Source organism: Nyctereutes procyonoides, unplaced genomic scaffold (assembly GCF_905146905.1).
Source record: "Nyctereutes procyonoides isolate TBG_1078 unplaced genomic scaffold, NYPRO_anot_genome, whole genome shotgun sequence".
NCBI lineage: Eukaryota > Metazoa > Chordata > Mammalia > Carnivora > Canidae > Nyctereutes > Nyctereutes procyonoides.
In genome coordinates this window covers 772,092-798,585 of record NW_026575152.1, presented here as the reverse complement: position 1 = coordinate 798,585, position 26,494 = coordinate 772,092, and the positions used below count along the sequence as shown (strand labels likewise).

General features: G+C 34.5%; 1 protein-coding gene and 1 pseudogene across 1 annotated transcript in view; one reads left to right on the top strand and one right to left on the bottom strand.

The window, feature by feature from the left end:
• Window positions 1-26,494, top strand: part of GRID2 (glutamate ionotropic receptor delta type subunit 2) — a 1,428,782-nt gene that overhangs the window by 953,588 nt on the left and 448,700 nt on the right. The gene's annotated exons all lie outside the window — the stretch shown is intronic.
• Window positions 6,176-26,494, bottom strand: part of LOC129501920 (carbonyl reductase [NADPH] 1-like) — a 31,346-nt pseudogene continuing 11,027 nt past the window's right edge.

The window sequence follows — 26,494 nt, the reverse complement described above, 5'->3', positions numbered from 1 at the left end:
AAATGTGAGAAATGAATCTCATTAAACAAGAATTCTAAAAATATCTTGGATTAATATAGATTATGCCTTGATATGTTTAATTAATAAAATGAATGCATCTAGCTGAATTTTATAATCATTCTGAGAAAGTCACTTAATGCTCATAAAGAGAAAAGTACTTATCTACTGAAAATGTTTTCAAGTAATTCTTAATCAGAAGTTATGGAAAGTTCTATAGCCTTGGAGTACCTGAATAAAAGACATTTTTGTGGGTTTAAATGGAAATGTATTTGAAATAAGCTTTATTTGAGAATTTCTTCTCTAGATTCATTCAAGTTTGATATGAATCTATATCCCAAGCTGAGATGGGAATCTTTCAGTTCCAGGCTAATGCATTTCAGAATATCTGATTGCAGCCATTTGAAATAATAATAAGATTTGAATAAGTGTGCTTTCATTAAATAGAAGACACTATCTTTTAAGATTGTGAAAAAAATTGTTATAATTTTATCTCCCATACAGAAAGTGTTATATTAATAGATATTTTCTCTTACCAAAGAAAATTGGAAACTGGGAAATTATTCTTGGGACAAACAAAACAATTATAATTCAGGTACTGGATTCTTATCCCTTATGATTTTTATGTGGAAAATCATATTAATTTCTATTTCATCTTTCTTCTTCTGTGATTCAAGCACCCCCAGTCTCTTAAAAACAAGCAAAAAGTTTCTGGCTCTTAGATGTTGTATCTTTTCTAGCTGTTCTATTGGTATTAGATAAACTGATTATACAAAAGACTCTTCTATATATTCTCTTTGTTTCTTATAATTGTATTAACTGTATCTACATTAAAAATAGATGTATGAATATTTTGTTCATTTCTAAACATACCCAACTTTTTCTAACTAGGCACATTTTTTCATCCATCCCCAACATTTCTGAGGGATGAAAGAATCAGGGAAAAATCAACAGCCATTAGGTGAAACATCTCTCTTATGTATCTAATACCTGTGTTTTGTGGGTTGAATGGCTTCCCCAAAAGTCTTTAGTTTACTAGAAAAAGCAAGACCAGACATCTAGTTCAATCTAATCTAGTTTTGTTTTGTCTTTCTACTGCATTGGAATTTCTTTCCACAATTCCAAAAAAAAAAAAAAATTATTGAGGTCATTGAGAAAACTATGTTGCAGCAGAAACTAATGAAGAGATTAAATACTTTCATATTAAAAAATAAGGCATATTAAGATTATTTATGTGCATTTAATAGTAGCCACATGCAAAAAGGAACGATGATGTTTTATTATTTCAGAGTCATCTTTTGAATCAAAGATTCAAAGTTATAGGGAAACTTGGGACGCCTGGGTGGCTCAGGGGTTGAACGTCTGCCTTTGGCTCAGGGCGTGATCCCGGAGTCCCAGGATTAAGTCACACATTGGGCTCCTTGCATGGAGCCTGCTTCTACCTCTGCCTATGTCTCTGCCTATGTCTCTCTCTCTCTCTCTCTGTCTCTCATGAATAAATAAATAAAATCTAAAAAAAAAACACAAAGTTATAGGGAGACAAATATGGCTTTATGCATGTTTCCTTTATTTATGCTAAGATTTGAAAATCAGCAGGATGATGCTCATCTTCACCCAGAATATCTTTAATTATCCATTAAGATGCCTCATATTTTGCTGCTAATTATGCAGTGCCACATGTAGACTCCAGCTTGTAAAATCATCTGAACAGGAAGTATTACCCATTGAAGCTGTAAATAACCTGCAACTAGAACATGGATTTATTTATTGTCTTCTCTTTTCTATAAACAGATTGTAAGTATGTAGAAATAGGATAGGAAGGAAGAATTAGATAGTAGGGCTCTACTAGAAGAAGTAGGCCCAGGTTAGGAATATTAGTAAGAGCTGATGCATTAAGTAGAGTAACATTAAGGCAGTGGAGCCAGGGAAGATACCTTTTCAGAGAAAGGGAAAAAGGATTAAAGGGAGAAGAGTACAATAGATAAATTTTGCCTATTTTACCTTTTTATTTCAAATTGAGCTTGGTTACATTCTCAGATTGTAAGTATTTGCTCTATTAATGTTGAATAAATAAATGAAAAAAGGGATGATGATAGGGAAGAATACCTAGAAGGCAAGTTAGTTGGCTTTATAGTACTTAATATCATGTAGAATTAAAGTTCAGAACTGTTAATATGATGTTAAAAGGTGGTCCTTCGTATTTTTTACATGTAGCCATCCAGTTTTCACAACAGTATTTAAAAGATTGTCTTTTCCCCAAGGTGTATTTTTGCCTCCTTTATCATAGCTTAATTGACCTTATTGTGGGTTTATTTCTTGGTTCTCTATTCTGTTCCATTAATCTGTCTACTTTTTGTGCCAGTACCATACTGTTTTGATTACTACAGCTTTGTAGTATAGCGTGAAATTTGGAACTGTGATGCCTCCAGTTTTGCTCTTTCTCAAGATTGCTTTAGCAGTTTGGGGCACTTAGGGGTTCCACACAGATTTTAGTATTATTTGTTCTAGTTTTGTGAAAAATGCTGTTGGTATTTTGATAGGGATTGACTTGAATCTATAGATTGCTTTGTGTAATCTGGACGTGTTAGTAATATTAATTCTACAATCCATGAACATGGAGCATCTTTCCACTTGTTTGTGTCATCCTTCATTTATTTCAACACTGTTTTATAGTTTTCAGGGTACAGGCTTTTTGCCTCTTTGGTTGAGCTTATTGCTAGGCATTTTATTCTTTTTGGTGCAATTGTAGATTGTGTTAATTTCTCTTTCTGCTATTTCTTTACTGTGTATGGAAATTCTACTGATTTCTGATCATTAATTTTGTACCCTGAAACTTTACTCAATTCATTTATTACTTCTAGTAATTTTTTGGTGGAGTCTAGGCTGTTCAATGTATATAGTATTATGTTGTCTACAAATAATGACAGTTTAATTTCTTTCCAATATGAATGCCTGCTATTTTTTTTTTCTTGTGTAATTGCCATGGCTAGGACATCCAGTACTATGTTGAATAAAAGTGGGGAGAATGAACATCCTTTTCTTATTCTAGAACTTAGAGGAAAAGCTCTGGTTTTCACCATGGAATATGTTAGCTGTGAGTTTTTTATTTATGGCCTTTATTATGTTGAGATATGTTCCTTCTAATCCTGTTTTGTTGAGAGTTTTTATCATGAATGTATATTGAATTTTGCCAAATGTTTTTTCTGTATCTATTGAAATGATCATTTGTTTTTATGCTTTGTTTCTTTTAAAGATTTTATGTATTAATTCAAAAGAGAGAGAAAGAGACAAAGAGCAGGGGAATGGGCAAAGGGAGAAGCAGAATTCCCGCTGAGCAGGGAGCCCAATGCAGGACCCTGGGATCATGACCTAAGCCAAAGGCAGACACTTAACCAAGTGCCCTGATTTTATGTTTTGTTTTGTTTATGTGGTGTATCATCTTGATTGATTTGTGAATACTGAACCATCTTTGCATCCCTGAAATAAATCCCATTTGATCATGGCAAATGACTTTTTTATGCTTGTTATTATTTTGTTGAGGATTTTTTGCATCTATGTTTATCAGGGATATTGGACTGTAGTTTTTGTTTGTTTGTTTTTTGTGGTGCCTTTGTTTGGTTTTGGTATCAGGATAATGCTGGCCTCATAGAATGTATTTGGAAGCTTCCTTTTCTTTTTGATTTTTTGGAATTCTTTGAGAATATGTATTAATTCTTCTTTAAATGTTTGGTAGAATCGACCTGTGAATCCATCTGGCTGTGGACTTTTATTTTTTTTAGTAGTTTTTATTTGGTTTTGTTTTATTACCAATTCAATGTTGTTACTTGTAAGCAGTCTGTTCAGATTTTCTATTTATTCTTGGTTCAATTTTGGAAAATTATATGTTTCTAGGAATTTCTTCCATTCCTTTTATGTTTTCCAATTCATTGGCATATACTTTTTCATAATGTTCTTTTTATAATTCTTTGTATTTCTGTGGTGTCAGTTGTTATTCCTTCTCTCTCATCTCTAATTTTATTTTTTATTTTAATCTCTCTCATCTTTTCTCTTTTTTTCTTGATGACTCTGGCCAAAGGTTTATAAATTTTATCTTTTCCGAGAACCAGCTCTTGGTTTTATTGATTTTTTTTTTCTTTTCTTAGTATCTATGTCCTTTCTTTCTGTTCTGATGTTCATTATTTCATTCCTTTTACTCATGTAGAGAGTATTATGCTAAGTGAAATTAGTCAGAGAAAGGCAAATACACATGATTTTACTCATAAGTGATTCTAAAAATAAAAACAAAAACAAATGAGTAAATAAACAAAAAAGCAGAATCAGACTTAAAAATACAGATAGCAAACTGAATGTTGACTTATAAGAGGGGGGTGGGAGGGATGGGCAAAATGGGTGAAGGGGAGTCGGAAATACAGGTTTTCAGTTACAGAATGAATAAATCATGGAAATAAAAGGCACAGTAGTTTAATGAATATAGATTACCAATTAATGATATTGCTATAAATTCATGGATATGTCCATATTAATCATAATTAGGCACTAAACTCCCAGAGTATTTGACTTCTCACCAGCTAGTTTTCTAGTACTTTAAAGAGGATATCAATATGCCTTTTTAAAATAGCTTTAAATATGTTTATTATCTTAATTTTTGAAGTAGTTTCATTAATGCATACCTATGCCAAAATATATCAGTGAGCATACTCTAAACATATGCACCTTATGCTGCATCAGTAGCATTTCAATGAAAAATTTAGAGAAGTATGTTTCATTGCAGACCTAATTATATAAATAAATATAAATAAATAAAACGTCTTTGATCATCAAAACTTATATTTTTAATTTTTATGTAAAGTCTTTGACTATCCAGATGTATATAAACATACGAAGAAAATAAGGTATCCAGTTACATGTTTTACCTCGTATTTTACCAAGGAATGTGAATGTGATGATCATATGTTTTCCTAATTAATTTTATAATGCGAATTAACTAAATAGCTCTTTTATACTTGCATATCACCACTTTTGGGATTCTAGTTGTTTTCTTAATTCTTTGAAATGGCTATATTTAATATTATCTAAGTAATTCAAGGTGTGCATTAAGAATATTTGCATTTCTGCTGCCATTATCATTAGTAAAGCACAGTTGAATGTATTAGAAGGGTAATAGATTGTTTTTTTTTCCAAACGTAACACATTGCCTATGAGCTATCAAAGTCTGTAGTTTCCTTTATTGGTTTATATGGGAAAACTTAGGTGAATTAATTTTTTATGTAGGTTATATTTGTACAAACTGAAATTAGCTTTTAAATTATTCTCACTTTGTTATTTAGTTATATATAATTCATGATTAGTTTCGAATTATGTTATAAAAAGTATTGATACTTTGCCACACTTGAGAGGGTGATTCTCACTAGCCTGTCTAATCAACTATAAGTCCATGGGGTTTATTACAAAATCAATCTTATATTACTATATTTTGAAAATAAAATTTTCTTTATGCTTTCAATTGCTTTTTCTTATTCTCTATATTATCTGTATAAGAGGAACTGATGTCATCTATTATATGATATCAAATTTTAATAATCAAAACACACCTTTTGGGCACATTGCCCATAATATTTTTTCAAAAAAACAAGAAAATCCTATAATGAGTAGAAATAATAGAGTATTAAAATATAAGAAAAATTAACTAGATATTTCTTTATTTACTAGAAATTTGCAACTTAAAAGGGTGACACCCTTTGCATACTACTACATTAAATAATTTGAATATTTTTTTAATAAATGAATATTTATTCATCTCTGGGTTCATGATTTCATGTTTTCTGTCCCTGTATTACAGAAGAAATCAAAAACACCTTCATGCAATTAGTAGCCTATTCTAACTCCATGCTAATAGGGATATGTTATACATTTTCTTTTCTTTTCTTTTCTTTTTTAATTTTCTTTTCTCTTTTCTTTTCTTTTCTTTTCTTTCTTTTCTTTTCTTTTCTTTTTTTCTTTTCTTCTTTTCTTCCTTTCTCTTTCTTTCTTTCTTTCTTTCTTTCTTTCTTTCTTTCTTTCTTTTTCTTTTTCTTTCTCTTTTTCTGTGGAAAGGCTTATTATTGAAAATGGAAGAATCCTTTTGGTCAAAGGAGGGGGTTATCCTAAAGGGTTCTGTGGATGAAGGCCTGAATTAAGTTCACCATTGTTCAACTTTTTTTTTTCTCCGTAAGAAACTCTCCATGAGGCCCCTCAGAATCTGAGGGCAAAAGGGCCAAGTAGACAGGGGTCTCTGCTCCTACTTCGGGGCTCTTAGGGGCTTTAGGTCCTGCCATGTCTGTTCTCACCCACCCAGGGCAGCAGGCATTCAGGAGGATCTTGTCACCTCTCCTCTGCTCGCTCAGCTTCCTGGCATGGATTCTGGACAGGACAGTGACACCGATTTTTGTCACTCCATAGGCGGTATCAGGCCAGCCCTCATTCCTGTGCACGCCTTTCTTTGTGTCTTCCGCGAACTTGTTCGGGAGCCCCACCAACTCCTGCTCTGTGATGTCCTCGCTTCCAAACTTCTGGGGTCGTCCTGGGCTGCAGCTTTTAAACTAGGGCTCGGACACTCACCACGCTAGACACATTCACCACTCTGCCTTGGGCTTTCGTTAGAGGCAGCAGTTCTGTGCACACACCTCAGGTTCCAAAGAAGCTTGTTTTCCTGGTCACTTCTGCTTGCACGCGAAACGGTGTGGGATCACTAGTCTTGAAGGCGGTGGCCGCGTCGTTGAGCAGCAGCAGGTCCAGGCCCGCGTGCTCCTTGCGCAGGAGGTCGCGCAGGGCGCGGATGCTCGGCTCCTCGTCGCTGCCAGCAGGTGGGAGCGCGGGCTCCGGCCCTCGGCCGCCCGGCCCCGCGCCCCGTCCCGCGCCGCCAGCACCCGTCCCCCGAGAACTGCCGGCCCAGGCCGCGCGCCATGGCGAAGCCCACGCCCTCGTTGGCTCCGGGCAGCAGCGCCGCGCGGGGGGCCGCCGGCAGGGCTGCGGCGGGGGCGCCCCGAGCACGAGCACGAGCGCACGAGCACGAGCACGAGCACGAGCACGGCGTGGAGAGGCCACCTGCAGGCGGGCTTTGCTCCGCGGCGCCTCGGAGTTTCCGCGCGGGCTTCCGCGCCTAATTTGAGCAAATTTAAATAAAGCAAAAGGGAAGAGGAATTGAAGCATCAACCGTTACTTATACTCAAGGTATTACTGTTTTATGTTGTGACATCTGGTTTTTACAAACACTAAAAATATAAAGCATTGTTTTGTAACCTAATAACCAGTCTTATAATACGGTAGTCACCAATACTCGGTTGTACTTGAGGGGCAGAAATCCTACTGCTCTAATAGGCTGATTATAGGATTATTATGGAGTTTCTGGTTCACTTGTGGCACTTTTGGGTGAAATGAATTATAAACTATGTTCCCTGAAATCCTATCAATATAAATATAGAAATACAAGATACACAAGGTGGCAAGAATTACACTGCCGAGATCTTTTTTTTTTTTTTTAATTTTATTTACGATAGTCACAGAGAGAGAGAGAGAGAGAGAGAGGCAGAGACACAGGCAGAGGGAGAAGCAGGCTCCATGCACCGGGAGCCCGACGTGGGATTCGATCCCGGGTCTCCAGGATCCCCTCCTGGGCCAAAGGCAGGCGCCAAACCGCTGAGCCACTCCCAGAGATCCCCACTGCTGAGATCTTGACTATACTCAGCAGTTTACATCCTGGGCTCGTCCTTACTGAAATGTTGGCTTGTAGAAGCAAAAAGACAATCACCAAGGCCCAACCAGCACACACTTCTGTGACCTATGTGTAGGTACTTGGGCTTGAGAATAATGAATGATCAGTGCCAGACTGAGCATCCTGTTCATCACAGATCACTGGGACTGGGATTAACTATGCACTGACACAGTATACATATAATGAATCAACAGATATATGTCTATCTTTCTCAAATTTTAGTTAAAGAATCACCCGTGATGCATTTTACAAACTTCAGTCCCAAAGATTATAATTGAACACTTTCAAAGGGGCTCAAAATCTGTTGACAGTGTAAAGTGTAGACACCACAAGTTGGTGTCTACACTTTAAGATACACTGATTTATAGGAAGCTTCAAAGTATTTAGATATATTGGGAACTACAAAAAAAAATAAATGTGATCACTGCACCTAAGTGTTTTTCAGCCTCTTTGTGGGACTAGGCATGTATACAAGTCAGTATTGATGAGAGGGTCTTATAAATGTCTAATATATTACGTGGTGTGAGTACTATGTGAGATTCTATAATTTTGCAATCACTAAGTCTCGGATTGCAACAAGCATCAGGAAAAAATAGAGGAAAGGATAAAGGAAACTTCCAAATGGAATAAATTATATACAGAGATTAAAAAGGTGAGAGTGGGCATGACATGGTTAAGGGGCCAAGTCTTGAATATCAGCTTAAATATATTGATTATAGTAAATTGAATAAATGCTTATATTAAAAGAGAAGCTTGGAAGGAGAGTATGCATTCCTATTGTGGAGAATTTTCATAGACACACTAACAATGTGCTGACTACCCATCTAGCCATCTACCTAATCCAGAGGTTGGCAGACTTTCTTTATAAATATTTTATGCATTGTGAGACATTTATGGTCTCTGTTGCATAGTCTTTTCTTATGATATATGTATGTATGCATTTTTTATAATTCTTTAAAAATGTAAAGCTATTCTTAGCTCAGGATTGCGTAAAAAACAGGCAAGGGGCCAAACCATAGTTTTCTGGTCTTATTTACACAACTTCTGGCTTCTTCTACAAAGTGTTTGAGTGAACCAAAAGAATAAAATATATATTAAAGTATTAAGATGAATAATAGAGATTCGGTAAAAAAAATGATATAACAGAACTAAGTCAGTGTGTCTAATAAAGGAAAACTAAGAAGCAAAAATATCAAAGTACACTCAAGTCAACTAATATCATTAAGATATTTGAGTTTGGGAATTTGGTTCCAGTATCTTAAAAGCCCAAAAAGACATGGTCAGTTACATAGGTCTTATTATTTTGGGGATAATAAAACAGGCTAGTCCCCCTTCTTAGCATTCCCTTTCTAAAAGCAGTGTCCCACAGAGGACTTTATTCTCTTCAGTGGTTGTATTTGTAAACCAAATATAAATATGGCTGTTTTGAAATAATCTTTTGATAAAGGCTGATAACATAACTGTGAATGCTCAAGAAGGCAATTCTGGAGGGTATTGTAACCTTAATACATAGTTTTTTAAGGTCCCAGGCTGATTCAAGAAGGAAACATAAAATACCTTGAAATTGGATGTTCTTCAAATAATTAAACACATATATTCCCCACTTCAATTTACAGGGGTTTTTAAATCATTTGTTTTTGTCCAATTATATAAGAATTACCTATTCCTTATAGAAAGCTTGGGGAATAAGAAAAATCATCCATAATTTTAGTACTCTGAATAATATCCTTTTAATATTTTGGTGGGTTTCCATTATTATGTTTTACAAGCCTGTATGGATATATTTTATGGTCATAACTTAAATTATGCAAATATTCCTGTATTTTTGAGTGTTTAGGTTTTTTTCCATTTTTACTCTTTTAAGTGTTGTAATGAATGCAATGAATAGATTTCCAAAACTGAAATTGCTTTACTAAAGCGTATAGCACTTTTTGAAAGCTTTTAAATGTTATTTCCAGTGTTTTCTTTTTTTCAAGAAGTTTCCCGTACCTCAAGCAGCTATATGAGGGTGTCTATTTACAGAACTCTGCCTCTTTAGTCCACTTGTCAGTACTAAGGAGTCACATTGTTGTAAACTCTTGATAACTACAGGGGAAAAAATGAGATCAATTTGCATTTCTATTATTATTAGTGTCAAATAAGCATAGATTTTCTTCCTTTTTTTTTTTTTGGTTATACATATTCCTCTCTCATTTATATTTTGCAAGCATAGCATTTCTATCAGTTTTTGTTAGAACTTTCCATGCTAAGGTTTTTTACCCTTTGTCATTTTTTTATAATATTCCTCTAATGGATGATTTGCTTTTTATTCATTTTTGTTTTGACTCACAGGAAGTTGTAATTTTAATACAGTCAAATTCCTTCCCTTATGCTTTTATATACTAAAGTTTAAATAGTGAAAGCCTTTCCCAGCAAGAAACCAGACTTACAGAGACTTGCTCCTTCCACAACCCTTTTTATGGTTTGAATATCAACAATTATTTTCTCTATCCATCTTAAGTTTTTGTTTGTATTTTATGAAGAACTAAATTAATATTTTGTTCAAAGTAATTGAACAATTTTATCTATAGTCAAAAATTCATCCCTTCCCATTGATTTGTGACGCCTTAAATAATTGTGTATTACATTTTAAATATGCTTAAATCCTAATATATCATATTAGGATTAAATAGATAATTTGACCTGCCTTCATGTGTATGTTCCTCAAACTAATTTCATTTGCCTTATAATTAGTGGATCATCTTCCCAGAGTCCAGCTGGATGATGATCCTGATTTTTAAATCTTACAGATTTTAATTTCTGTATCTTTTTTATGTGTTGGAGTTAGTAATTTGAAAAGGAATGTCAGAAACAACTATTCAGATAAAAACCATTGTAAAAAAATGAAACATTCTGTCCTTCAAAAGCAGGCTACTACTAGTTTGTGACAAAGACTCTAAATCATTACAGAGAAACACATTTATCGTCTTAATGGCTATGGAATAGGAGCATAAAAGTCAGCTAAAAGTGGTTTCAATTCATTAAAATGAATTTGTTTGTTTTTAGGCAGTTGAAAAGAAAGAGTCCTGTTTTGTATCACTTGAAATTATTATCAGATCTGTGATGATTCTTGCTGAACTTGTTTTTTGCAATGTTATTAAAATTCATGTTACATTCAGGCAGCAAATAATAGGGATCCTATATAAAACTCCAGTTCAGTGCAGAAGGGATTTTTGTGCAGAGATTCAAAGATCCAAGAACAGTCACTGAAATATGTAAATAAAATATTATTATTTTGGCTTCTTTATCATTTTTATCACAAGAAATATTGAATGCAATACATCCAATTATTATTCATTAAATATGACACTAGGAACCCAGTAGTTTAAGTAATTTATATACTTAGTAATGCTTCTGTCATTTTCAGGAATTTCTTTATTTGATATAGGTTATAAAGTGATCTTATCTGGATAAGGTCATAGCAAAATTATGGTTAACAAGATGAGGATTAGCTCCTTTGAGGCTTTAAACAGTGGTAAAAATAATCTTATTTTTTCTTTGAAGTTAAGCTTTCTAATGAAACAGGCTGTATGAGGAGATACTTTTAAGCCTTAAATTGAAAATTCTCTTGAGGATATCAAATCTAGAGCATATATCCTAAGTATGGGAAGGAGAAATAAGCTTCCTGGTTGACCTCTGGTTCCTGTGTTCCACAGTTGTTGTTGTTTCCCAGAGATATGCTCTTAGTGTCTATGTTTATTCCGATTATTGCTTCTGAGTCCCATGCAAAGACCTATTGTTTAAGTTTGATTATGATTTTACAAAGTCCAATAAAGTTAAAATTATGTAAATTCCTGGTAGTCTCTTCAGGATTCCATTTTGCCTGTTCCCTCATGAAAGTGTTCAAAGCTCATTTGGGCTCTAAGTATTGCTGTTGAATCAGGAGCTAAAAAGATAAAGTCCACAGTTTGCCTACAGTTGGAACATGTAAAAACTTGTCTCAATTTACTGAAAAACAAATCCATTTACAACAGATGGAGGACAGGTGCTATCATCTACATACTAGATTTAGGAAAATTGTTCATTTAATTTTTCTTAACTCCCTAATCTCTTCAATCCAACTATGTTGTGAACGATCTGTAGAACCACTTTATCAAATGAATATGAAGTGATTAATTTAGAAATTGTAGGAGATACTCATTCTATAGAGAGGCAACTGAAATGTAGCCTGTAACACTGTTAGTTATAGGAGAGAGAAAAAGAAATATCATCCCTAGGCATATTATGTGAGCCATCTGTGTTGTTTTTATATATCCATAATAGCACCACCATTCTCTCTCTCTCTCTCTCATACACATACACACTCAAAGATTTGAGTTTATGACTAAGCTGGACCAATCATGGCATCTCTCATACCAGCCTTGTAGATCCCATGGTCCAGTAATAAACTTGTCAGCCAAGATAAATCAACCAGAATTTTTCCCAGCATTTTTCCCTTTCTCACAGGTTTCCACTGTGAGAAAGGGATCTCTCTCCTTTTGATCCTAAGCTTTAAAGCTTAAGAATAAAAGCCCAAAGGTGGAGATAACCTGCTTCTTGGAGATAACCAGACTGACAGAATAAAGTTGACACTCAGAAGGTGAGAGGCATAGAGAGATTGCAAATGGTATTTTATTCCTAAACAATCCAGTAAATTTGGCAGGAAGCTTGTAATTTATGGATAAAAGGAGACTTTGTTTCTAAATCTATTTCAGGATGTGTAGATCATGTTCATTTCTTCAATAATTTTATAGTAAAGGTGAGGCCCTTATGACCTCACCTAAACTTTACCACCTCCTCATAGGCCTTATTTCCCAATATAGTCACATTGGGCTTCCCCATATAAATTGGGGTGGGGGGATACAAACATTCAGTTCATAAAAACAAAAAAACAAAAACTATAGGGTAAGATAAATTCAGCTATAGGGTAGGGTGAATCTAAGACATCACAGGACTATATCATTAGCTGAAATAAGGTCTCCCACAATGATTTTGGTGAAATAAAAATAGATTTTAATTAGATATAGATTTTGTTAGGTAGTTCCTTCACCTCTTGCATGTTACATTTTACCTAGCTCAGGCTGGGGGGAAGTCAGAGAAGATATAATTATACAAATGAATACATAGAATAAAGAAAGACCAATAACTTAACTAAATTGCAGCCAGATATCTAAACTGGCAACTGGTATCTTGGTGAGAAAAATATAAAAGCACTAAACCAAAGCACACCCATCATCTCAGAGAGTTGAATTAAAAAAAGAAGAAAGAAAGGCTTGTTGCGTGATCTTCAGAGCCCATGTTCTGTTAGATTGATGGAGAACTGAGTGAATGGTTCTTCCTTTCCTGTGCCTATTTTCAACTGATGAGGAGAAATACAAGTTTTATGACTGAACATCATAAAATTATGATAATGATGGAATCTATTTCCTGAAACCATATTTCTACAGATATATAATTTTGAAATCAAGAAGAAAAATTAGCATGTCAGTATCTTTTAATTCAGGGTCATATCCAGACATAATGCAAGATAATTTTAGTCAATGCTAGGAAGACTCTAGAATTTTCATGTCTAGAATAAAATTGTGGTCAGCCCAATGAAGTAGTTTTTAAGCTTTGTTGTACCTTTAATCACTTGGGTGCTGTTAAAATAAATACCCAGTGCCTGCTTACCAACCCAGATCAATTAAATCAGTCTCTTGGGATGAGACCTGGCTTTTTAAAAAGCTTTCTGGATAATTCTACTGTGTAGAAAACCACTGTCCTAATGTTGAGGAGCCATGGCCTAATTTAGCAGAGAGTTAAATTCCTCATCTGAAATTAGAAGGCCTCGTCTGTATTGACTAAACTGTTCTTGTTAGTCAACATTTGGGTGCAGAAATTTCACATTAAGATGGACAAAGCTCACTGGAGAATCATCAAGACAAATAACAAGTCAAATAAAATCAAATATTACAGAGTGGCAACTGAAGATTGAAGTGTACAGTTGGGGAGGAGTTTAGGGAAGTGTAATTTTCTGGGACTAAATGAAGATTATGGACATTCAATGTTGTTCTTTATTTGTAAATTCTACTGAGGCAATAAGTCTTACTAAGTGGTCTCCCTTGAAAAACTAACTGGAGGATGTTGTTATAAGCAGCACTAAAGCAGAGAATTCAGTAAAACTTAGAACCCAAACTTCACTCAAATATCCTTTCAGGGACTCAAATATGTAGAAAAGAAAGTCCTGTTCTCTCTTGGGCAGATTGTTAATGAAGAAGAGGATCACATCCTGGGCTGCCTCTCAGCACACCATGGAAGGGACAGGAAAGAGTTGTTGCCATTTGTAGTAAAAGCCTACTTTTCTTGTTTCCCAGGCTTTCTGAGATTTACATATGATTTCTATAATCCTTTAGGAATGATGCCTTTGCCATAATCAGCTTCTGTTTCACCCTCAAAGAAGGTAGGCACAGCAGGATGCTGAAGTATTCAGATTCTTTTTCCCAAGTAAGCAAGTGAAGCTATTAAATTCCTCTAAGCAAGTATGTTTCTTGCATGGAGTAGTATTTAAGGAACTTGACTCTCTAGCAAAATGTAGTTGAGGAAGAAAAAACAATAGGCCAAAAGATGAGCTAGAAAACCAAAGTAAAAACTATTTTAAGGCAGTGAGGACCTAAACTATCTATCTACATGCACATGCTGGAGGCCATAGGATTTCACGGCTAAAAATGTAACAGGATGGTGAATTGAAAAGATTTTTTGTGACATCAAGATGCAATACAGATGACTTTCTAAAATGGATACAATACCAAAACAAAAATTTGTCAGAGGAGGGGGCAATAACTTAAATTCTTAAGTGCCCTACTCACATAGAGGATATAAGTGTATTGGAAGTTAAGAGTTTTGAAGAATTTCTTTAGAGAAAGCTATTAGGTCACCATGAGTCCTTCTACTGAGGCACCCCACCCACCCAACTTCCACCACAGAGTTGGAGAAGGTTTCAGCCTCCACCTCAGTCAAGAGAGAGGGTGTGAGAGAGTCTAACTGGAAAATGTGATAGGTATGTCCTGTAGATTAAAGGACAGAAGCCTAGTGGCTGATTCATGCCCCTTAATCATGAGTAACTGGTCTGTGATAGCTGATTGAAGGAGAGACTGATGCTACATTATGTAATATGAATTCATAGTGTTCATAGGGCAAGTTATACGTGTGTCCTATGGATGAGGTATTAGACGTACAGAAGATAGAATATCTCTTGTCTGGGTCATTTTAGGTCCCATCCTAAAGGCTGCATATAGTAACAAATAGATCTCACTAGAGAAACTTTGTTAAAGAATCCGGAGGTACCGCCAGTATCCTAAGGATTGGGGAAGAAGTTAGCAATCAGTGAGAATAGATACAAATTCTGTGTGATAGGAACATCCATGAAAATGCGTGTTGGGAAGAGAAAGCTTAAGTGTTGTGGTTTCCAAAGAACCTATGAAAGTTGTACATCCAGGACCTGGAACATAAAGAAATAACTTTCTTGGTTTTCTTTTTCCTCTTCTGCCTTCCTGTGCTTCAACTGTGAAGGAGCCAGAAACCCCAGTTAGGAAGCTAAGGGGGCAAAAGTCATAAAATAGATGGTTAGAGAATGAGAAAAAAAGTCAACCAAATGTCCTCAGCTGTAAATATCCTACCTGCATGTTGGAGGAGGGAGAGAAGCCTCAATATCTAATCTGTATCAGAGTTTGAATTTTCACTAAGGCTAGAGATTTTTAAATCACTGAATTAAAAATGTGACCATTAGTCAGTTTATTGCTTAAGAATAAGCAGAGAAATCATGGGTCCTGTCTGAATTTTATCTGAGAGTAAAGGAAAATTAACTCTGAAGAATAAAAGGATTATGAGACACACAAAAAAATAAGGTTTTTTAATGGTACTTTAGGAGTGTTGCCTATGCAATTTAATACTTACAAAACTCAACGTCAGTACATAATTGTTATAATCTGATCAAGGAAGGCATAGTCTAGTAATCACATTTATGTCTTTGTAGTATTTTGTAATTTCACACACATTCATTTATTTGAATACATATTCTGAAAATAGAACAGAAATAAGTTTCTCTCTTTTACAGAAGAATAACTTGAAGATCAGGCTAATAAATAGTATATTCAAGATATTATACATGTTGGAGTAGGTTTTGAAGTTAGGACCAGAATCCAGATATACTGTCTCTGAATATTACCTAAGGGCACAGCTCCTTATGTAACAGGTAGCATTCAAAATTTCCCTAAAAGTTGTTTCTGTGAATTCATTCAGTTAAAATTATTGATCTTCCATGTACCAGGCATTGTTGAGGATTCATTATGGAAGAAATCAGAGTATTTCATTACTCTCATGGAACTGTCATTCTAAGGCAGAGGAGCAAACAATAAACAAATAGAGCAAACAAATGTAAGGGTTCATCAAGTGGCAAATTTTGTGAAAATATAAATTAAACAGGATATGAGGGATAGTGACTGTTAAGAGTGAGAATTGATGCATGGTGCTCTCACTAAACGTTAAGCCTTTAGAAAACAGAGTCTATTACTGTTTTGTTCACTTTTGTATACAGACTAGTTGGTCTACAAGTTGGCACAAAATAACATTTTCAGTCTTGCCATTAAGACTCAGAACTACAAGACTAGATTTGAGGAAATGAGAAAAATTGAAAGGCAGCTTGAATGTATTTATTACTGTAACTTCTCAGAAGGATCGCTAGCAGACTTAAGAAAAAAGAAGTAAACAGTTTTGAGAGTTTGGATAATCCATGAATTTCATCCATGAATTTCATTTCACATCACTTTTCAATCTTATAAGGTTTTATTTAGCTCCACTGCAGAATTTTAGGAATGGCCACAGAAACTTAACACTCTAGTGAGTGAGAGAAACGAGTACCTTCTTAGCTCTGGCTTCCATTTACAAGAAGGAACTAGGAAACTTTGAAGCTATTCTAAGAATTACATTTCTTTGATAGGAGGGTTGGCTGTGCATAAATGCTGGCTCTGGCTACAGGACTAGAATCTTGAGAATAATTTAGCTTTTCAGAAAAAAATATTGTGTCTGTGCCATAGAGTCTAGTCTGAGATTTTATTTTGTTTGTTATTTTCTGAAAAAGAAACCTATTCCATTTTCTGAATCAAGTTCAGATTTTCAAAAATATACCAGCTATTTTGAGTTATACTTCAAATATGATGATATTTAGTGTAAAATCCAGTGGTTTCAGTATATTCACATTGTCCAGCCCTCACCATTATCTATTTTAAAGATATTTTTAACCTTAAATCTGAAGAAACCCTGTACCCAATAGAAGTCACTCCCCATTTGTTCCTTCCCCCAAACTCTGGCAACTGCAAATCTACTTTCTCTCTCTGTGGATTTGCCTACTCTGTACATCTCACATAAATAGAAACACACAATATGTGGGTTTTCATCATTGACCTCTTTCACTTAGCATTATACTTTCAAGACTCACCTCTGTTGTAGCATGGGTTGGTATTTCATTCCTTTTTATTGGTAAATAATATCCCATGGTCTGGATTTAATTCATTTGCTTATCCATTAGTTGATGAATATTAGATTTGTTTCCACTTTTTGGCTATTATGAATAATGCTGCTATGAATTTTTATGTACTAGTTTCATGTGACCATATTTTTTTCATTTCTTATGGATACTTGGATTTTTTCATTTCTCTTGATCAACTATATGTTTAACATTTTGAGGACTACCCAACTGTTTTTTCAGTGACCGTACTGTGTAACATCCCCATCAGCAATGTATGAGGGGTCCAATTTCTTCACATTCTCATCAAGACTAGTTATTATCTATTATTATTATTATTATTATTATTATTATTATTATTATTATTACAATCCTAGAGGGTGCTAGGTGATATCTCATTGTATTTTGATTTACGTTTTTTAGTGGCCATTATCTAGCTCAATATCACTAAGACTTAAGTTTTCTACTAAGACTTACAGTTTTAACTTCTTACGTTTAAGTCTGTGATCCATTTGGAGTTAATATTTGCACATTCTGTGAGGGTGAGGCCCAACTTTATTCTTTTGCATGTAGACCTCTGGTTGTGCCAGCGTCATTTGATGAAAACAACCTGTTCTTTACCCGTTGAATGTCCATGGCTCCTATGTCAAAATACAATTGACTAAAAATGTGAATCTATTCTTCTGGACCCTCAGCTCTGTTCTATTATATGTCTGGCCTTATAATAATACCACACTGTCCTGATTGCTGTAAGTTTATAATTGGAATATGTAAGTCTTCAGCTTTGCTCTTTTTCAAGATTGTTTTGCATTTTCCAGTAAACATTATGATCAGCTTGTGAATTTCTGCCAAACAGGCAGCTAAGATTTTTGATAGACATTGTTTTGAATCTGTACATCAAATTGGAGAGTATTACCATCTTAAAAGTATTGTCTTTCAATCCATGAACATGTGCTGATTTTCCATGTATTTAGATCTTTAACTCCCTTCAACAACATTTTGTAGTTTTCAGCATCCAAGTCTTGTACCTCTTTTGTTAATTTCATTCATAAATACTTTTTGATTCTAAGTGGAATTGTTTTATTGATTTTATTTTGGATTGTTTATTGTAATATACAGAAATATAATTAACTTTTGTCTATAATCTTGTATCCTGCAGCCTTGCTAAAGCAGATATAGTTTCTTATTTCTTTTATTTATAGTTTCTTATATATACTGCATATACTTGCTGATTTTAAATCAAATACAGAATAATTAGCAAAACTACTACTCCTATGCTTTAAAAAAAATCAGACCTTATAATAATTTAAGTATTTCTCTAATATCTTTGGCTTCTGTAGTCATCAGCAAATATTTTCAATAGATGCTATAAAAAGCAAAATGGATAGCAAAACATACCCCTTATGATCCTTGCTCCCTATAAGTGTATGATCTATTGGAAAAGATGGTGGGCACACATAAATGTCCTTATGCTATGAGCCAAAATCAAGATTCAGTTGCTTAACCAACTGAGCTACCCAGGTACCCCTTATTTTGTTTTTAAGATATATATATATTTGCCTTTCTATGTTTAGAAATAAACCTTTTGTTTTATTTCACTTCAACTTAGAATTGCTATTAAACAAGTTGAAAGTATTTAATGTGTCTACTAATTTTACTTGCAAAATAGCTGCATGGTGCCACAATGAAAAATAAATAGACACATGGCTCTAGCAAAGTTAGCATACTTGCAAATAGAGGATTACCAGTGGATGTCCTTTAGTTTATCTTTTTTTTTTTACTCTATATATGTAGTTTGTTATTATTTATAATTTAATGTTATAACAAATCATAAGACACTTGGGCTTTAAACTTTTAGTTGGCAATTAAAAATAATATCACTTATGCTTAGTTAATATTTTAAGTGCTTATTAGCTATTTGTTATAAAAACTTTAAAATAACTATAGTTAATTTTTAAATATAGAGGTAATTTAAAATATATCTATAATGTGATTATTCTTTACCATTGCTTTCTAAATTTAGATACATTTTGACTATATTAGCCAACTGTAAATGTGCTATCCATAGTTTCATCACATCTATTAAATGAAGGGAAGCCATTCTAACTCACCAAGACTTTCATCTCCACCTCCACTCCATTCACACAAGACTTAGTCCTACAGTGCCTGCTCATCTTTGTAGTATTAGTTTCTATAATAGTGCCTGGTATGTGAGTAATAAGTGTTTCTTTAATGAATGAAGAGATTAAGAGAGGGAAAATCTACTGAAGTTTTGAGGAAAAATAGAATTGAGTATTTTTTTTTAAATTTTTATTTATTTATGATAGTCACGCAGAGAGAGAGAGAGAGAGGCAGAGACACAGGCAGAGGGAGAAGCAGGCTCCATGCACCGGGAGCCCGACGTGGGATTCGATCCTGGGTCTCCAGGATCGCGTCCTGGGCCAAAGGCAGGTGCTAAACCGCTGCGCCACCCAGGGATCCCTAGAATTGAGTATTAAGAGAAGTTTCCAAAGAGAATATTAGGCCAAAAGAGATGCATAAGATTTCCATGATCAGAAAAGAGGGGACATATGAGATGTGAACAAGTCTATGGAAGTGAGAAGGCGATTGAATCTGAAGAAAGGGAGAAGATAAGTGTGATTCGATTAGACACAGGTGTGGGCTTTTTCTGGTCTCCTGTCAAATCAGTACCCCCACCTATTGTTGGTGAGTTTTTCTCTCTCCCTCTCTTTTTTTAAATGAAGTTTTATTGGAACACAGCCATATCCATGTGTTTACGTATTATAATGGCTGCTTTTTGTACTATAATGGTGGTGCTGAGTAGTCGAGACAAAGACCATAGACTGACCCACAAAGCCTGAAATATTTACTTTCTGGCTTTTTATAAGAAAAAGCATAGGGCACTTGGGTGGCTCAGTTGATAAAGCATCTGCCTTTGGCTCAGCTCATGATCAGAGGGTCCTGGGATCGAGCTCCACATTGGGTCCCTATTCAGCGAAGAGCCTGTTTCTCCATTTCTTTCTGCTGTTCCCCCTGTTTGTGTTTTCTCTCTGTCGAATAAATAAATACAAATTTAAAAATAAAAGGGAAGTGTGCCAGCTCCTGGAGTAGAGCATCCATTAAAGCAAATAGGAATAAGATAGGGAATTATGATGTAGAATGCAGAGCATTTAAACTTATGGCTGAAGTGTTTGGGCTCTTTGTATTTAAGGTAGATCAGAGGAACAATGTGGATCAATTTGATAGATCACCCTGGCAATAACATGTTTTTTGCAAGTTGTAAGATTATTACAATAGTGAAAGAAGTCATTTGGAGAGAACAGTTAGCCAACTGCTAAATATGGGAGATGGTCAGGACCTGACCTATGGTGGCAGAGAGGGGAGGAGATGATGGCAGTAGAGAGAATGGTAGAAAAGGACTGATAATAGAACATTAAATGCTCAAGGAGACTCACTGAGAATGTGAAGACATGGATGGAAAGAGATGCCAATCATGATTCCATGTTTTCAGTAGTAGGTTACTGGAAGAATAATGCTGCTCCTGCTAAAAATTGAGAAAACCATGGATGGAATATGTTGGCTTCGAAGGAATGATTTTGACTTTTATTGTAAGCCATGTTACTTGATGAGATAAGAAATCTCAATAGAAATGTCTGACAGGTAATCAGAAATGCGGGGCTGGCGTTCAAAGGCAGAGATTGAAGTAGTGGTATTGATTTGAGAGGCAGCGGTAAAAACTGTGAGACTAAATGAGATCTCTGAGGGAGAGCTGGCAAGGGCACAACACAGGGTGGAGGAACAGTTCGCAGGGCTGGGAAGTGCTCACTCCTAACGGGCAAAGGAAGAAATGGCTACACAGCAGAGGTAGCAGCAATGTTATGGGCAGAGCAAAGCATCACATTATTTAGAAAGCAGCGTCAGGATGGATCCAGCTATTAAAGGATCCAGCTATTTCAATTAAATTTTATTTGAGTAGAGAATCAGAATACAAAAGCCTTTATAAGCAGCTCATGGTCTACTGAAGGAAAGAGTTTTAAATAGAAAAGCGGAAGAATTTTTACAGATACAGGAACATTTTTATTATAAAATCATAGGAAAAAAAGAACTTTACGCAAGGAAGTTAAAGAATGTTTCATAATGCCTCTTTGGTGTCTTTAAGGGAGGTCTTTGTGAACAGAAAAGATGATGTAGGAGTCGCTTTGGTTTTAAAATTAGCATACAACTTATTAAAGTGACAAGTCAAAATATCTACTTCCTTACTAAGATTTTACCTTTATAAAGCCTTTAGTTGTCAGTCTCTCTCTCTTTTTTTCAATCTCGCTGTCCTCCTTCTGTTTTAACACTTTTAAAACTTTGAATATTGGGACATCTGGGTGGCTCAGTGGCTGAGCTTCTGCCTTTGGCTCAGCACGTGATCCCGGAGTCCTGAGATGGAGCCCCACATTGGGCTCCCTGCAAGGAGGCTGCTTCTCCCTCTGCCTATGTCTCTGCCTCTCTCTCATGAATAAATAAAATCTTAAAAAATGAATAAAACTTCGAATATTTGGTCTCACTTAAAGAGTTAATTAAATACCTTCAAATATTTTAAAGTGCAGTTGTAAGTTAGTATGTATGATTACCTTTCCGAATACTCTGCCTCAGTTATACAACTAACAAAATGTCCTAAGTATTCTAATAGATTCATAAACATGTGGCTTCTTAAATTTTTGTATAAGTGCCAATATGATAAATACACTTAATAAAATTTCTGCGTTAAAAAAGCATCTAAATTAGTTATTCAATCATATTCCTCAATTAGGCACATTACAAGTAGACAGATTTTGAACTTGACTAGTACATAAAGTAGTAATATATCTAACACCAAGATATAAACATGTCTGGTTTTATTCTCTTAAAAATATCTGTTATTAATTTGGAATCCCTCTAGATTTAAAAGAATCTTTTTCTATTAAAGTAATAATAAGGTAATCTGCAGAAGTTTGGGGGATACTGAGCCAAGATATTAAAAGGCTTTGTTCAGGATTATATTGGAATATACTGAGGTCTAGAAATAATCTTTTAACATAACTTTATAAATTGGAAGGACTTATGTGATATGGGTCTCTGATCTAATTATGTTAAGTCTGTAACTCTCCCACATTTGTACATGACTTGATTAGATTTTATATATTTTTTGACTCCCTAAGATATATAAATGCCTTTTTTTCCCATACTTTAAAGACCTTTAATCTTGATGGAATCTTTTATTTTTTATATCCTCTAAATCCACACATTTATTATGTATTAAAACTGATAGCCAAGTTAATTTTGACATACCTCATTGAACTGATATATTCAGAAAATATGAAGTCACGATAATTCCAGGGCTCTGTGATACTTTCTGTGTCAGCACCTTCACGTGAGTAAAGCAAAAGTAGTTGATGTGACTGGGGTAATTGGCTCACATTTTGAAGGCATTGTATAAAACTGCAGAGTTTGGATTTTATCCCATGTGACAGGTTTTGGAGTGCATGTCTGTGTGCATGTGTGCATGCATGTGCATGCATGTATGGAGTTTTTAGAACATATATTTTATAAAATATATTTTTAAACATATACACCTGAAATTGTTCCTTACATATGAATCTATTCTCTATGTTATCTCCTGTCATATAGGCTTCTGTTGAATTATAAAACCAGTAGGTTGCAAAAGAGTGAACTTAAAAAATTTCCCCTGGAAAATTTCTTTATCTCTTCTTTATGGTTCTGTATTCTCCTGGTTTGAATAAATCTAGGTTTATGATTCTGTATTCTCTTGCTTCCTAGATTTACACCCCTCCTGTTTGAGTAGGTGCTTTGTATTTTATGGTTTAAATGGGGAGCAGGATTTTTATTATCTGATTAACCCTGACTATGGGAAACATAGATTATGTACCAGTCAGCACTCCTAGTCATCACTTAAAGATCTTGCAGAAAATCTGATTCTAAAAGATATGAATAGTTACTCAAATGTAATAATATTATGATTTAAACTGCTTTGAGTGAGGCTGAATTCCTTTAAGATATTAGGCAGAACAAATCGGCTTATCCCTTTCTTTTTGTGGTTATTTGGTCTGAGGAAAATGAAGTATGAAATTCAATAGTCAGCAAGTACTTGACTGCCTATTATATGCCAAACACTGTTTCAGGCACAGAGGACACAGCCATGTACAGAATACAGAAAAATAAACAGACCCTACCTTGGGGGTTGGGTGGGGTTTCAATCTGGTGGAGACAGAGAAATTATATATATATATATATATATATATATATATATATATATATGGTCTATAAGGTCTCTGGGAGAGAGCTGACTCTGCAGGCTTTATGCGTGAGGATTTGAGTGTTTGCTCTGAGTGAGATGGTAGGTAAGCCATTGGAGAATTCTGAAAATGGGAATGACATTAACTGACTTTTTAACAGGATCAAGGCTATAAAGTACGTAGGGAAAGCTGGGATGTGTGACCAGACAATCTTTCTCCAAACTCTGCTAATGCAATCAGCATAATTCAGCAAAGTAATTGTAGGTAATCAGAAGTTTGGGAAATCTGGATTTTAGTCTTTTACTGGCACCAGGTCATGTAGGTGAGTATCATTGTTCTGGGTGAAACAAATAGGTAATATTTGAAGTTTTCTCTTGCTTTAACTTCTTCATTCTGCATCCTCAAAAATGTTGGACCCCATATAAACAAATTTGGAAATCTTATGAATCTTTCTCTTATTCAGAATACACTTACATGATTCATTTCTTTTTGTAATATAAAATAACAATAAATAACAATCTTCTAGAAAATTACTAAAATAGAACCTATAAAGTGTAAGTGTTGAAAAGCAAACAAACAAAACTAACCTCATTTTGCTAGTCTCACCATAGGTTTAAAGTTCATGTATACAATTACGGTAGAAGAGTGGAATAAAATATATTCTTGCATTTTCATCTCATTATTGATTGGTGGGATGGAGAAAAAGGGAGAAAAAGAGTTAAGTGCTCATTTTCTTTATAAGTACCACATTATTCTTTAATATGAGATTTTGAGATTGATTCTAATACTTAGGCTAGGCTGCAGAGTTTGAACTGCTCCAGAAGGGAGAAAATCGGTGTTTCCTTTAAGAATCTTTTTGCCTTAAAGGATTTTGGCAGGAAAATGCCAGCTTTTGCACAGCCCTGTCCTAAGGTAGTACACAGATCGCTTCAGGAGCCCAGAGCAGTAACACTCTTGAGCAATCTCCTAGGTGTTTCTACAGCCTCTTGCCCTCACTACTCTCACAAAACATTTTCGAAATTTGTCCCCACAATATACAGGAAGGGAAGGGATGCTATTTTAAATCCTCTGAGAACATATATCTATAGGGATACAAATTTTAATTATGTCAATTTCTTCTAAACTTGGAGATGTCTCAGCTTGGGGGTTGTGTAGTGGCAGTTCATTCCCATTGCCTTGGGAATTGACATACTGACCTGGGGTGCTCATTTCACACCCTAGGGTGGTTTGATGTGGGCAATGGGAAGAAGTTATATACCACATCTGACTTTTCTGATCTATTGCCTCCTCTTTCAAAGTAACTAAAGCCTTATGAGTAGCTAAACTAGCAACGTCACGTTATTTGGAAAACACTGAACTGGGACTTTAGTTACTGCTGAACTTTACAACACTTTTAGAGAATGGGTGAACCGTAGTGGCTTCACAGAATTCATGAAGATTTCCAAACCTAATTCCAGGTTGCACTTTATACAAGATAAGGACCTATCATATTCATGTCATAGAAGTATATTAATGGATGCACTATGTAGTTCCAAGCATTAAACATTTTATAGTTAGGCTTCACTGCTCATTACTTTTGCACTAGCAGCCATTTTTTTCATATTGGGTTTGATTTTTCTTTCCCTAGAAGATGACAAATTTTCTACTTTCATACTTTTTTACTGGCAGTTTCTTGTCTCCTTTTATTAATGTTCAAGTTTTCAATTTGCTACTCTAATGTGTCCATATAAGAGTAGCTTGGTTCATTACTATCAGAGGTAGAAAATGGAAACACAATAATATTTTTTGCCAACTTCACTTCCTATTTCTTTAAATGTAAATTGAAAATATTAGAAGTCAGACTCAGCCACTAAATTTTTCATCATAGTTAAAATAAGTGAACACAATAGAAAGGGGTTACATTTTCAAATCCCCCCACTATTCTGCTTTTTGAAAATGGGGCGGGACCTTAGGATACATTCATATATACTAATTTTTCTTGCAAACTTACAATAAAACTTACATACATAATTGTATAGTTGTGTGCATTATATGAATGAAATAATATAAGTATATATTTTTTGAATACTATAAAAATACAGTTATAATATAAAGAACATTTTTGTGTTTTCAAGGAGATTTTATTCATTGAAAATGAAGGTGAATCAGTCATTATATTTACAATATCTGGCCTTCATAGTAGACGTTCAATATGTATTGAATGAGTATGGCAAGGGGGAATGGGTGGGTGGTTAAATGAATAGATGCATACACATTATTTCCTCTAACCTAACTGCAGACCAGGAAAAAAGGACAAGTCAGTAATTCTTGTTTTTTTTTTTTAAACACAAAAACTTTTCAATTTCTTGATATGTAGTTTAATTTTCTATATCAGGCAAAGTGGTATAATTAAAAGTACTCTATGAAATTGTGTGCCTAGTATGTAATACTTCCTTAGAAAGAAAATTGTAATACAAGTACTGTCCGAATAATATTATGTGGTTGGACCATCGGAATGGTATTTTTATGACATTTCCTAAGTCTGTGCATTTCAAAATGCCTTTAAAGTTCTGCTATGTTACACAATATTAGAATTCCTCATGGCTGAGAAATACTTCTTTGGCCAAAGATGTCTAGATGTTTCTTCTTATTTTATATTGTTATTTAAGAAAGATAGTGAATCTTCTATATATAAACCTTTATTGTGAAAAGGAAGAAAAGAAAATGTGCATTATAAAAGAAGAAGAATAGGCTTAAGTGTTAAGTCTTAACACAAATTTGCCTTTCTTATTAGACATTAAAAACAATACTAAATAGATAACATTATAAGATTTTAGTTACATTTAAAACATGAATGATTGTGTAGTTTTTTCAATATTTATTATTTTTATTAAAAAAAATTTCTGTAAGGGAAGCTAATTATGTATAAGCTCCTGATACATCTAAGATCAAATATGTAAGTTAATGGCA